The sequence below is a fragment of the Chiloscyllium plagiosum genome, chromosome 22 (assembly GCF_004010195.1).
Source record: "Chiloscyllium plagiosum isolate BGI_BamShark_2017 chromosome 22, ASM401019v2, whole genome shotgun sequence".
NCBI classification, from domain to species: Eukaryota; Metazoa; Chordata; class Chondrichthyes; order Orectolobiformes; family Hemiscylliidae; genus Chiloscyllium; species Chiloscyllium plagiosum.
This window is the reverse complement of record NC_057731.1, coordinates 51,069,698-51,083,428: the sequence shown is the minus strand read 5'-3', so window position 1 is coordinate 51,083,428 and position 13,731 is coordinate 51,069,698. Positions and strand designations below refer to the sequence as shown.

General features: G+C 43.5%; 1 protein-coding gene across 2 annotated transcripts in view; it reads left to right on the top strand.

The window, feature by feature from the left end:
- The window catches only part of LOC122561331 (metal transporter CNNM2-like), a 256,151-nt gene that overhangs the window by 218,906 nt on the left and 23,514 nt on the right, over positions 1 to 13,731 (top strand). The window lies entirely within an intron of this gene.

The window sequence follows — 13,731 nt, the reverse complement described above, 5'->3', positions numbered from 1 at the left end:
TGTCTCAGTCAAATCCATCGAATTCAGCACCGCCTTCCTAACCTGCAATCTTCTTCCCGACCTCTCTGCCCCCACCCCAGTCTGACCTTTCACCCTCACTTTGACCTCTTTCCACCTATCACATTTCCGACGCCCATCCCCCATGTCCCTCCTCCCTACCTTTTATCTTAGCCTGCTGGACAAACTTTCCTCATTCCTGAAGAAGGGCTTATGCCCGAAATGTCGATTCTCCTGTTCCCTGGATGCTGCCTGACCTGCTGTGCTTTACCTAGAATAAGAGTACTATGGAGAGAAATGGCTGCACCGAGCTGAAATTTTCCAGGCCTGCAGAGGTGGCTTTGGAGGCACATGCTTGAGGAAATTCGGAAAGTTGTGTGGTGGAACAAACAAAACACAGAAATTGCTGGAGAAACTCAGCAGATCTGGCAGCATCTGTAAAGAGAAAAGCAAGTTAACGATTCGTCTCCTGTGACCCTTCTTTAGCCAGTTCTGAAACTTTTTCCAGAACTGGAAACATGAACTGTTTTCTCTCCACAGAACCTGTCAGACCTGCTGAGTTTGTCCAGCAATTTCTGTTTTTTGTTTCAGATTTCTAACATCTGCAATCCTTGAGTTTTATTAAAGATTTGTGGTAGGTTGGCTTTACCATGCATTCCCACCTGGAGGCAAAGCAGCAGGTTTGAAGGTAACTTTTCTGGCAATGGTGGTAACCCATTTAAGGATACTAATAAACTTGTCTTTACTTATCCAGACCCCAAGAGTTACTACTAATGACACACTGGATGCTTTGTTATGTCAGGTGCTGGAAAATACATTGAAGGCAGCCTCACATTAGGACGTCTAAGCTGTAAATCTTTTGAGGGTGTAAAGCTATTTTTCAGCACTAATTCACAAAGGAAATCTACAGGCAGGCATGTCATTGTAGGCTCCAGGGAGATTGATGACTCTGCTAATACTTACACTGCTGTGAAAAAGCTGCTACCCTAGCATTGAAGGTGCATTCAAAGTGTTGCTGCCACTCTTGCTGATGACCATGCATCACGCACGCTGTGAAGGCTGCCACTGCCCTTCCAGCAGGCTGCAATGATGAGCCCTTTGAGGAACCTAATTAAGATTACCATCCTTAATCAGAAAGACCCCCTCAAGCTTTTGCGGGTGGCACGGTGGCACAGTGGTTAGCACTGCTGCCTCACAGCGCCAGAGACCCGGGTTCAATTCCCAACTCAGGCGACTGACTGTTTGGAGTTTGCACATTCTCCACGTGTCTGCGTGGGTTTCCTCCGGGTGCTCCGGTTTCCTCCCACAGTCCAAAGATGTGCAGGTCAGGTGAATTGGCCATGCTAAATTGCCCGTAGTGTTAGGTTAAAGGGGTAAATGTAGGGGTATGGGTGGGTTGCGCTTCGGCGGGTCGGTGTGGACTTGTTGGGCCGAAGGGCCTGTTTCCACACTGTAAGTAATCTAATCTAATCTAATCTAATCTAATCTTTCTTAATTGGCTGCCTTCAGGAACCTCCAGGGTCTTTTGTCCTATTCGACCTCTCCTGGCGTCCTCACCAGTACCCCTCCGCTGACACACTCATTCGTTTGGCTGAACTGGTCCTCACCATCAATAATTTCTCCTTTGAATCCTCCCACTTCCTCCAGACGGAAGGGGTAGCCATGGGCACCTGCATGGGCCCCAGCTATGCCTGTCTCTTTGTCGGTTACATGAAGCAGTCCACCATCCACAGCTACACCGGCACCATTCCCCACCTTTTCCTCTGCTACATTGATGATTGTATCGGCGTCACCTCGTGCTCCAACGAGGAGGTTAAACAGTTCATTAATTTCACCAACACATTCCACCCCGACCTTAAATTCACCTGCACGATCTCAGTCCCCTCCCACCTCCTTCCTGGACCCCTCCATCTTCGTCAACGGTGACCGACTCAACGTGGACACCTTCTATAAACTCACCTCCTCCCATCCTGCCTCTAGTAAAAATGTTATCTCTTATTCCGAATTCCTCCACCTCATCTGCTCCATGGAGGACCAGTTCCACCACAGAACACACCAGATAGCGGCCTCTTCAAAGACCACATTTTCCCCTCCCACGTGGTCGGTGATGCCCTCCAGTGCATCTCATCTACTTCCCGCACCTCCGTTCTCAAACTACACCCCTCCAACTGCATCAAGGACAGAAGCCCCATGGTCCTCACCTTCCACCCCACCATCCTCCGTCATTTCCGCCACCTACAAACGGACTACACCACTAGAGATATATTTCCTTCCCCACCCCATCCACTTTCCGTTAAGACCATTCCCTCCGCGACTGTCTTGTCGGGTCCACGCCCCCTACCAACCCACCCTACCCTCCCGGCACCTTCCCCGGCCACCACAGAATTTCAAAACCCTCATCTCCCCCCTCACCTCTGTCCAGGGCCCTGAAGGAGCCTTCCACATCCATAAGAGTTTCACCTGCACTTCCACACATGTCATTTACTGTATCTGTTGCTCCTGATGCGGTCTCCTCTACATTGGAGAGATAGGACGCCTACTTGTAGAGTGTCTCAGAGAACATCTCCGGGACAACCGCATTAACCAACCACACTGTCCCGTGGCCAAACACTTCAACTCCCCCTCTCACTCCACCAAGGGCATGCAGGTCCTGGGCGTCTCTGTCGCCACACCCTAACCACCCAACGCCTGGAGGATGAACACCTCATCTTCTACCTTGGGGCCCTCCAACTACAGGCATCAATGGGGGTTTCACCAGTTTCCTCATTTCCCCTCCCCCCCCCCCCACCTATCCGCTCCACCTTCCTCTCCGCTCCACCTTCCTCTCCGACCTATCACCATTACCCCCACCTCCACCTACCTATTGCACTCTCAACTATCTTCCCACAGCCACACCCTCTCAGCTCACAAGCCTTATCCTGATGAAGGGCTCTTGCCTGAAGTGGCGATTCTCCGGCTCCTCAGACACTGCCTGACCTGCTGTGCTTTTCCAGCACCACAGTCTCAACTCTGATCTCCAACATCTGTAGTCTTCACTCTCTCCGAATCTCTCTCGTCCTATTGTTTTTTGATTTGATTTATTCTTGTCACATGTATTGAAATACAGTGAAAAGTATTGACTTGTTTGCTACATGCCAAGAGTAAGTTAACCAATGAAACAGAGAGGATCCCTTAATATTTTCTTAATATTGAAACCAGAGCTGTCCTGTCTCTTAGAAGTAAGGAAATATTTACAGTTACAGTGTTAAATCTGGTTTACAAAGTGCCCAAGCGATTTGTTGGATTCCAGTTTTAAATCTATCCAGTTTTAATTGAAATGATGAGCTGTGTTCAATGATACACCGAGTTGTAATTATATTCAGGCACATTCGCAATTTTCTTAAGGGCTAGATTGCCATAAGGACTGAAACTTTGTGTGGCTGAATTCATGAGTTGGAATCCCTAATAATGTGAGTGTCCGTTATGCATCCATGTGTGCATGTTTGTGTTGAAGTACCTTCTCAATCCACATTGTACTGTGTTTAAGGAAGCTCCTTTTTATAGCAATTAGTTTTTTTTGCTTTTAGTGCAAAATTAGAAATCTGGAAAATGCTGTTCTCCATGGCTGCTGACTGTACTCATCGTCTTTACTTTCCTGTCAAGCTTGCACAATTCATTGCAAATTGAGATTAAAAAAAACATAAGAGTAGGCCACAGTGGAGCTATGGGCTAATACATGACCAGGTTCTGGTGGACCTCATCCTAGGGTCACATAAGAAGTGGCTAGTGAGATAGTTGATGCATTGGCTTAATTTTCCAAAACACGCATGATTCTGGGAGGGTTTCTTTAGATGGAACGTTAGCAAATGTAATGCCTTTGTTTAAAATGAGAGGGGATCAGAAAGAAGAAAACCACAGGCCAATTAACTTAGCACCTTATGAAAATGTTAAACATTATTAGTAAAGAAATTATAACAGGGCTTTTAGAAAAGTTCAAAGTAGTATCAAGTCAGCTAGTATCAAAATCGTTTTGTATAAAATAAATCATGTTTTACCAATCTATTGTAGTTCTTTGAGATAACGGAAGCTGTAGATAAGATAGAACCGATTGCTGTGTTGTATTTAGATTTCCAGGAGACATTGATAAAGTACTGTATCAAAGGTCATTATGGAAAATGAAAGTTCGTGGTGTTAGGATAGCACGTTGGCATTAGCTTAGGAAGTATGCCTAAATGGGGGTTTTTCAGGTTTACAAGATGTAACAAGTGGTGTGACATGGCCAGTGCTGGGACCTCTGCTGTTTGCAATTAATAAAAATTACTTTGCATAAAAGAATGGAAGGCATAGTTGAAGAATTTGCTGATGACTCAAAGATAGGTAAGAAAATAAAGTTGTGAAGACAGCCTGAGGGCATTGGAGAGGGATATTAAAAGCTTAATTGGCAAAGATCTTCTAAGTGGGTATAATGCAGGAAAATGTGTCCATTTTAGCAAGAAGAATTTTAAAAGGAGCATATTATCTAAAGGTGAAATGTTGCAAGGGGTTCTGGTGCATGGATCACAAAAGGTAAGTATGCAGGTGCAGAAAGTAGGTTAGATTAGATTAGATTAGATTCCCTACAGTGTGGAAACAGGCCCTTCGGCCGACCAGTCCACACCGACCCTCCAAAGAGTAACCCACCTCCCTCTGACTCATGCACCTACCACTATGGGCAATTTAACGTGGCCAATTCACCTGACTTGCACATCTTTAGACTGTGGGAGGAAACTGGAGCACCCAGAGGAAACTCACGCAGACACTGGAAGAATGTGCAAACTCCACACAGACAGTCACCCAAGGCTGGAATCGCCCCAAAGATCTTAAGAATCTATCTCTGCCTTAAAAATAGTCAAGGACACTGCTTTCATAGTTTTTCCAGGAAAAACGTTCCAAAGACTCAAGATAATCAGAGAGGAAAAAAAATCACCTCTCTTGTTTTCAATGGGTGATCACTGGTTTTTAAACTGTGACCTGTTTCCAGATTCTCCCGTAAGAGGAAATATCCTCTGCACATTTACCCTGTCAAAATCCTTCAGGATCTTAAATGTTTCAGTTAAGCCACCTCCTACTCTTCTATACTCCAGCAGATACAAACTTAGACTGTCCAACCTTTTCTCTCAAAACAACCCCCTCAGATGTTATTAAACTTGAGAAGATGCAGAAAAGATTTACAAGGATGTTGTGGAAGTGGAGTGGCTGAATAGGCTGGGGCTTTTATCTCTAAAGCATCGGAAACTGAGAGGTGACCTTACAGAGGTTTATAAAATCATAAGGGGCATGGGTAGGGTGAATAGCTAAGGTCTTTTTCCAATGGTTGGAGAGTGTAAAACTAGAGGACCTAGGTTTAAGGTGAGAGGGGAAAGAGTTAGCTAAGAATAAAGAACAATATAGCACAAGCCTGTGCCAACACATTTTGCCCTTCCATACTAAAACTGTCTTTACTTACATAAAAGGAACTGAGAGGTAACTTTTTCATGCAGAAGGAAGCCTGTGTATGGAATGAGCTGCCAGAGGAAGTGGTGGAAATAGATATAATTACAATATTTAAAAGGCATCTGGAGGGATATACAAATAAGTAGGGTTTTGGGGTATTTGGGCCAAATGCTGGCAAATGGTTCTAGGTCAGATTGGATTGTCTGGAAGGTGCAGACGAGTTGGACTGAATGGTCTGGTTCTATGTTGTTTGAAACTGTGACTCTATTAGTCTCATAGACCTTCACTGAACTGCCTCCAAAGCACTTTCTTCCTGACAAGCACTGTGCAGAGTACTCCAGATTTATCCTACGCTGCTCCGGGAAGCGAGAAAGGAGGTTGCTAAGCCACTGGTGAGGATATTTGCCTCCTCACACTCCACGCAAGTTGTACCGGAGGATTGGAAGGAAGCGAATGTTGTTCCTCTTTTCAAGAAGGATAATAGGGAAGTTCCTGGCAATTACAGACCAGTCAGCCTTATGTCTGTGGTCAGCAAGGTTTTGGAAAGAATTCTGAGGGAAAGGATTTATGATTTGGCAAAGCATAGTGTGATTAAAGGCAGTCAGCATGGCTTTGTGAGGGGCAGGTCATGCCTCACAAATCTTATTGAGTTCTCTAAGGAGGTATCAAGACAGGTCGACGAAGGTCAAGCAGTGGATGTGGTATATATAGACTTCAACAAGGCATTTGAGAAGGTTCCCCATGGTAGGCTCATTCATAAAGTCAGGAAGTATGGGATACAGGGAGATTTGGCTATCTGGATTCAGAATTGGTTGGCTGACAGAAGGCAGAGAGTGGTTGTAGATGGAAAGTATTCTGCCCAGAGGTCAGTGTTGAGTGGGGTCCCGCAGTTCTCTGTACTTGGGCCTCTGCTCTTTGTAATTTTTAATAAATGACTTGGATGAAGAGGTTGAGGGGTGGGTTCGCAAATTTGCAGATGACACAAAGGTTGGAGGTGCTGTCAATAATATTGAGGGCTACTGCAGGCTGCAGCGCGACATAGACAGGATGCAGAGCTGGGCTGAGAAATGGCAGATGGAGTTCAACCTGGATAAATGCGAAGTGTTGCATTTTGGAAGGTCGAACTCGAATGCTGAATATAGGATTAAAGACCGGATTCTTGATAGTGTGGAGGAACAGAGGGATCTGGGTGTGCAAGTACATAGATCCCTCAAAGTTGCCACCCAAGTGGATAGGGTTGTTAAGAAAGCATATGGTGTTTTGGCTTTCATCAACAGGGGGATAGTATTTAAGAGCCGCGATGTTTTGCTACAGCTAGTCCCTGGTGAGACCACACTTGGAATATTGTGTTCAGTTCTGGTCGCCCTACTATAGGAAAAATATAGAGGCTTTGGAGAGGGTGCAAAGAAGGTTTACCAGGATGCTGCCTGGGCTGGAGGGCTTGCCTTATGAAGAAAGGTTGAATAAGCTCAGACTTTTCTTTCTGGGCGAGATGGAGGAAGAGAGGAGACCTGATCGAGGTATAAAAGATAATGAGTGGAATAGATATAGTCAATAGCCAGAGACGTTTCCCCAAGCCAGGATTGACTGGTACGAGGGGTCATAGATATAAGATATGAGGTGAAAGGTATAGTGGAGACGTCAGAGATAGGTTCTTTACGCAGAGAGTTGTGAATGCATGGAATGAGATGCCAGCTGTGGTGGTGGAAGCAGAGTCATTGTGGACATTTAAGCGACTGCTGGACATGCACATGGATAGCAGTGAGTTGAGGGGTGCATAGGTTAAGTTATTATATTTTACGTTAGGGTTAAACCTCGGCACAACATCATGGGCCAAAGAGCCTGTTCTGTGCTGTACATTTCTATGTTCTATGTGGTCTCACCAGTGTCCTGTATAACTGAAGCATAACCTCCCTACTTTTGTATTCAATTCTCATGAAAACATTCAATTTCCCAATTACTTGCTCTGTGGTTAGCACTGCTGCCTCACAGCACCAGGGACCTGAGTTCGATTCCAGCCTTGGGCTGTTTGCACATGCTCCCAGTGTCTGTGTGGATTTCCTCCGGGTGCTCCTCCCACAGTCAAAACATGTGCAGGTCAGGTAAATTTGCTATGCTAAATTGCTCTTAGTGTTAGGTGCATTAGTAAGAGGGAAATGGGTCTGAGTGAGTTACTCTTCGGAGGGTCGGTGTGGACTTGTTGGATCGAAAGGTCTGTTTCCACACTGTAGGGAATCTAATCTAATCCATAAGGTCTATAAGACATAGGTGTACAAGCAAACTATTCAGGCCATCAAGGTTGTTTTGTCGACAATCCTCAAATCCACTTCCTGCTTTTCCCCCATTTCCCTTGATTGTCTTACTTATTAAAAATCTGTCTTAGCCTTGAATATATTAATGTCCCAACCTTGACAGCTTTCTGCAGTAAAGAATTATGCAGCTTCACTACCTTTTTTTTAAGAGAATAATTTCTTGTTAAGCAAGCGGATGAAAGATTATCAAGAGTAGGTGGAAATATGGTTTGGAGGTTTCAAACAGGTCAGGCCTGATTGTGTTGAATGGCAGAGCAGATTTGAGGGGCTGAATGGGTCTACTTGTCATTATATCTTCATACGTTAGGAGCAGCAGTAGGTCATGTAGCCCCTGAGCTCATTTCGGACCTGGTGCACTCAATAAAATTTGAATCAAATGAATTTCTCCAAACACACAGTGGCTTGTATTTGGAGACCAGGTTTAAGGGACCATCATAGAAATTAAAGTAAACCAACTGGTTGTGAAGTTAATTTCTGTTCCAATCTCCAGATTTATCCACATGTCAAAATCAACAATGGTTTCTGAAGAATGGCTTCATTCAATAGCGAGCTATCTCTTGTTTTACCTTTTTAGGTTCTGGTCCCTCTCACATTTTTGTGATTTCATAAAGAAAGATCTGAGCCATTATCATTGTCCCAACTGTACAATGAATGCCACTCTTCAGTGTTTATCCCTCTGGACAGCCTGATTAGCTGAGGACCAACTTGTTGTGTTTCCTTGTAATAAGCTGGCACAAAATGATGCTTTGGTCATGAGTATGGCTGTGGAATCCACCTTTTTCGTCAAAGGATTTATCCAGAATTTCCAAAGAATGGTGTTACTGGTTGTATTTGTAATCAATTCATTTCAACCAGAAATACTGTTAGTGTTTTTTTGCATTCCCCGATTAATGAAATGTCTCAGTGGGCAGGAGGAATGCGTTTTATCCAGGAGCAAAAGGTTATTTGTAAGTCTTGGGAATTTTTCGATTTCACAGTACTTAAGTTGTCTGTTGCTTCCGTAGTGATGTCCGGTGTTTTGGAACCTGCCTGAGTCATCAACATTATGGATAAACTAATCTCACTAATCTTTACTGGAATAGTAGCAGAATATTACAATTGAAGAGTTGTATGACCTAATTTGCTTTTTTTCTGTTTCCTTCTGCTAAGATAAAACTAGCCAGTCTTTATAGAAAATAGTGACAATGACAAATTGTTATGATCAAGTCCTGTCTGAGAGTTTTAAAATAGTGTATGCATGCTAATTTTATGCATGGAGAAGTTGGCCATTTTCAGACTATTTCAGATTAATGTGACTGGAATTTGACATAAAATGACATGTGGAGAGGTTGCTCCATATATGGGATGGAAAGACTATTTGCTTTCCAATCCTATAATAACATATGTACTTAGATCACAAGAGTCACATTTTTGGTTGTTAACTCCTACAATGCTAGCAGTTGGCTGCAGTTTTTATTTCAGCTATATTTTAAGCATGCATGATGAATCCATAATGAAGTACACTTGAAATATTTTTTAAAACTTTTTTTGGACATTCACCGGATGGAGGCATTGCTCCAGGTCTGGAATCACATGTAGTCTAGACCAGTTAGGATGGCAGTTTCCTTCCCTAAAGGATATTAGGGAAAAACCAGACGGGTTTTTCTGACAATCAACAATGGATTCATGGTCATCATTAGACTCTTGATTCCAGATTATTATTGAATTCAAATTCCACCATCTGCCATGACAGGATTCAAACCTGGGTCTCTTGAATAATAGTACTATAATAGCTATAATATCACTAGGCTGTTGCAACCCCTTCTGCTGAGACAGTATAAGTTTCTAAAAATGGGAAGAGAAACATTTTCCTTCATTTTGCTCCCTGAGATAGCTTTTGCCCATTAATCACTTTCTCTATGTATATATGAGTGTTACTGATTCATATGTGCCCTCTGTTTCTGACTTTCCATTTTTGTTGTTCAGTTTTCTCTCTCCCTTGCACTCTTTACTGTTTTATCAGGGCACATTCCTTCCTTAAACACACAATCTATTGACTTTTTCTTGGGCTAGTACTTTCATTTTTGTCAAACTTTTACCTTGCTATTAAAAAAAACAAAAAATAAAAATCCTCTTACTGTTGTTGCCTGTTTAACCAGATGCTAAGCCCAATAATCTTTCTCCTTTGGAATGTGGATCCAGGAATAATTTGAAAATGTTACCCTTGAAACAAACACAAATAATTCAGGTGCTGGAAATCTTAAAAACAGTCAGTTCTGGTATAACGCAGTAGTTCTGTACTTGTGCAATCCTAGCTTATGAAAATTGCATAATAGCAGCACCATTTAAACTCATGGGGCCGGAATCATGTTATAACCAATTGATGCTTTCATACTTCATGCTTTAGAAACAGTGTTCCTAATAAGATTACAGTGGTGCTGGAAAAGCACAGCAGGTCAGGCAGATAATCTCTCCACTCTGGAGGCTCCTTGCCTCCGTTCCTGATGAAGGGAGCAGCACGGTGGCACAGTGGGCGGCACGGTGGCACAGTGGTTAGCACTGCTGCCTCACAGCGCCAGAGACCCGGGTTCAATTCCCGACTCAGGCGACTGACTGTGTGGAGTTGCACATTCTCCCCGTGTCTGCGTGGGTTTCCTCCGGGTACTCCGGTTTTCTCCCACAGTCCAAAGATGCGCAGGTTAGGTGAATTGGCCATGTTAAATTGCCCCGTTGTGTTAGGTAAAGGGGTAAATGTAGGGGAATGGGTGGGTTGCGCTTCGGCAGGTCGGTGTGAACTTGTTGGGCCGAAGGGCCTGTTTCCACACTGTAAGTAATCTAATCTAAGGGCTTTTGCCCAAAACGTCGATTTTTCCTGCTCCTCGGATGCTGCCTGACCTGCTGTGCTTTTACAGCACCACTCTAATCTAGAATCTGGTTTCCAGCATCTGCATTCCCACTTTTGCTTAGTGTTCCCAATAAGTCAATCGTGTTATAACAAATTCGCATTAATGAAACACACCTTATAGCAGAATGACCTGCAGTAGAAAATACTGGATATTGTAAATACTCAGGCCTAGCAGCCTCTGAGTACTGAGGAACAAAGAGAATTTGGAGTATAAGTCTGTAAATCGCTGAAGGTGTCAGCACAGGAGACAGGTGGTGAGGAAGCCATAAGAGATGCTTGCCTTCATTTGCTGGGGCATAGAATATAGGAGCAAGGAAATCTTGTTGCAACTTTATAAAACATTGTTCAGGCCACAGATGGAATACTGTGTGCAGTTCTGGTCATCACACTGTTGGAAGGAGATGATTGCACTGGAGATAGTAAATCTCCTCTGCACCAGGGATGTTGCCAAGAATTAAGAATCACAGTTATGTGGATTTACTGGAGAAGCTGGGCTTGTTTCCTTGGTGCAAAGGAGGATGAGGGGGATCCGATAGAGGTATACAAAATTATGAGAGGCATTGACAGGATAGATCATGAGGATTTTTCTCCAAGGCAGATGCCTGTAAGATTAGAGGGAACAAAGTTTAAGATGAGTGATTCGTTTAGAGGAAGTCTGAAGAAAATGTTTGTCATGCAGAGGGTGTTAGAAACATGGAGCACCCTGCCTGAGAGGATGATGTCTTAACATTTAAGAAGCATCAGGATTAATACTTAAAAAGACAGGGCATAGTAGGCTATGGACCAAGTGCAGGTAAATGGGAGTATCTGAGGAAAGGTCACGTGACCCAAAACATTAACTCTGATTTCTCCCCACAGATGCTGCCAGACTTGCTGAACTTTTCCAGCAATTTCTATTCTTGTTTCTGATTTATAACATCCGCAGTTCTTTCGGTGTTTATTCAGACAAATAGGATTGATGTGGCTTGGTTGGCATAGTCATGGTGGGCCAAAGGGCCTGTTTCTGTGGTGTATGACTCTGAGTTATAGTTTGTGGAGAGAGGAAGAGAATTATGTTCCACATCAATGACCTTTTATCAGAATTGGATGAAAACTGATCATCTTATTGAGTTCTTTGAGATGGTGACCAAACAGGTGGATATGGGTAAAGCGGTTGATGCGTTGTATATGGATTTCAGTAAGGCGCTTGATAAGATTCCCCATGGTAGGCTATTGCACAAAGTACAGAGGCATGGGATTGATGGTGATTTAGTGATGGGATCTGAAATTGACGAGCTGAAAGAAGACAGAGGGTGGTGGTTCATCCTGGTATTCAGTTACGAGTGGTGTGCCTCAAGGACCTGTTTTGAGGCCACTGCTGTTTGTCATTTTTATAAATGACCTAGGTGAGGGTGTAGAGGGGTGGCTTACTAATTTGTGGATGACTCTAAGGTCGGTGGAGTTGTGGATATTGCTGAAGGACGTTGCAGATTACAGAGCAATATAGATAAGCTACAGAGCTGGGTTGAGAGGTAGCAAATGGAGTTTAATGCAGAAAAGTGTGTGGTGATTCACTTTGGAAGGAGCAACAGGAATACAAAGTACTGGGCTAATGGTAAGATTCTTGGTAGTGTGGATGAGCAGAGAGATCTCTGTGTCCATGTACATAGATCCCTGAAAGTTGCCACCCAGGTTGATAGGGTTGTTAAGAAGGCATACGGTGTGTTAGCTTTTATTAGTTGAGGGATTGCGTTTCGGAGCCACAAGGTCATGCTGCAGCTGTACAAAGCTCTGGTGTGGCCGGACTTGGAGTATTGCGTACAGTTCTGGTCACTGCATTATAAGAAGGATGTGGAGGCTTTGGAAAGGGTTCAGAGGAGATTTATTGGGATGTTGCCTGGTATAGAGGGAATGTCTTATGAAGAAATACTGAGGGACTTGAGGCTAATTTTCATTAGAGCGAAGCAGGTTGAGAGGTGACTTAATTGAGGCATAGAAGATAATCAGAGGATTAGATGGGGTGGATAGTGAGAACCTTTTTCCTCGGATGGTGATGGCTAGCACAAGGGGATATAGCTTTAAATTGAGGTCACGCCTCAATTAGGACAGATGTCAGAGGTAGTTTCTTTACTTAGAATAATAGGGGCATGGAATACACTGTCTGGAACAGTAGTAGACTGGCCAACTTTAAGGGCATTTAAATGGTCATTGAATAAACCTATAGATGAAAATGGAATTGTATAGGTTAGATGGTTATCAGATTGATTCCACAGGTCGGCTCAGCATCAAGGGCTGAAGGGCCTGTACCAAGCTGTAATGTTCTATGTTCTATCTTTGAATTTAAGTGTGTTGATAATCTATCATCTAGCATCCAGAACTCTTAGTCTGAACTGCAAAAAGTCATATTTTCTCTCTGATTATCAAATTTCCTATTACGGCAATTGCATCGCAAAGAGGTTGTTTCCTGGTGCACCAAGATTAATCTTGTAACTAACATTTTTAAAAATTATTTGGTTATGTGAATGTTGTGTGCTAGTTCTTATTTCTCTATGTTACACTTCTGAACTTCATGAGCTTTGGGATTGTAGTGATTGGAGCTAGGTGGATCTTGTTGACTGAGACCCTTGATTGGGGTTGTTAACCTGAGCCATTAGGGAGCCCTGGATGACAGATAAAATTCCTGGTGGTAAAACAGGAGTTCCAACTCTATATTGATTTAGTCCCTACCCTCCCTTTCACTGTTTTTGATCACACAGCACTGCCCTTTGATGTGAAGGGCAGAGTTTGTCACTGGCCACTCGGGTGTTTTCCTATCTTCCTGGTGGTGGAAATTGAATAAAGATTCATGCACCTTGTGTCTCTCACTGTGTCTCACACCTGCATACACACACCATGGGTGCAGGGGAAAAAATAAGCACTACCGCACTTAGGTGGTAGTGTGGGGATTTAAAAAAAAAAGAGGACATCAAATAAGCACTACCGCAGTTAGGTGGTAGTGTGGGGGTTAAATTATATTTTAAAAAGATAAAAAAAGAAAAAGAAAAAAAACTTCCTGGTGGTGTTAGGGCCAACTGCCTGCCCCTCTTCCGCGGTTACGTTAGGGCCCGG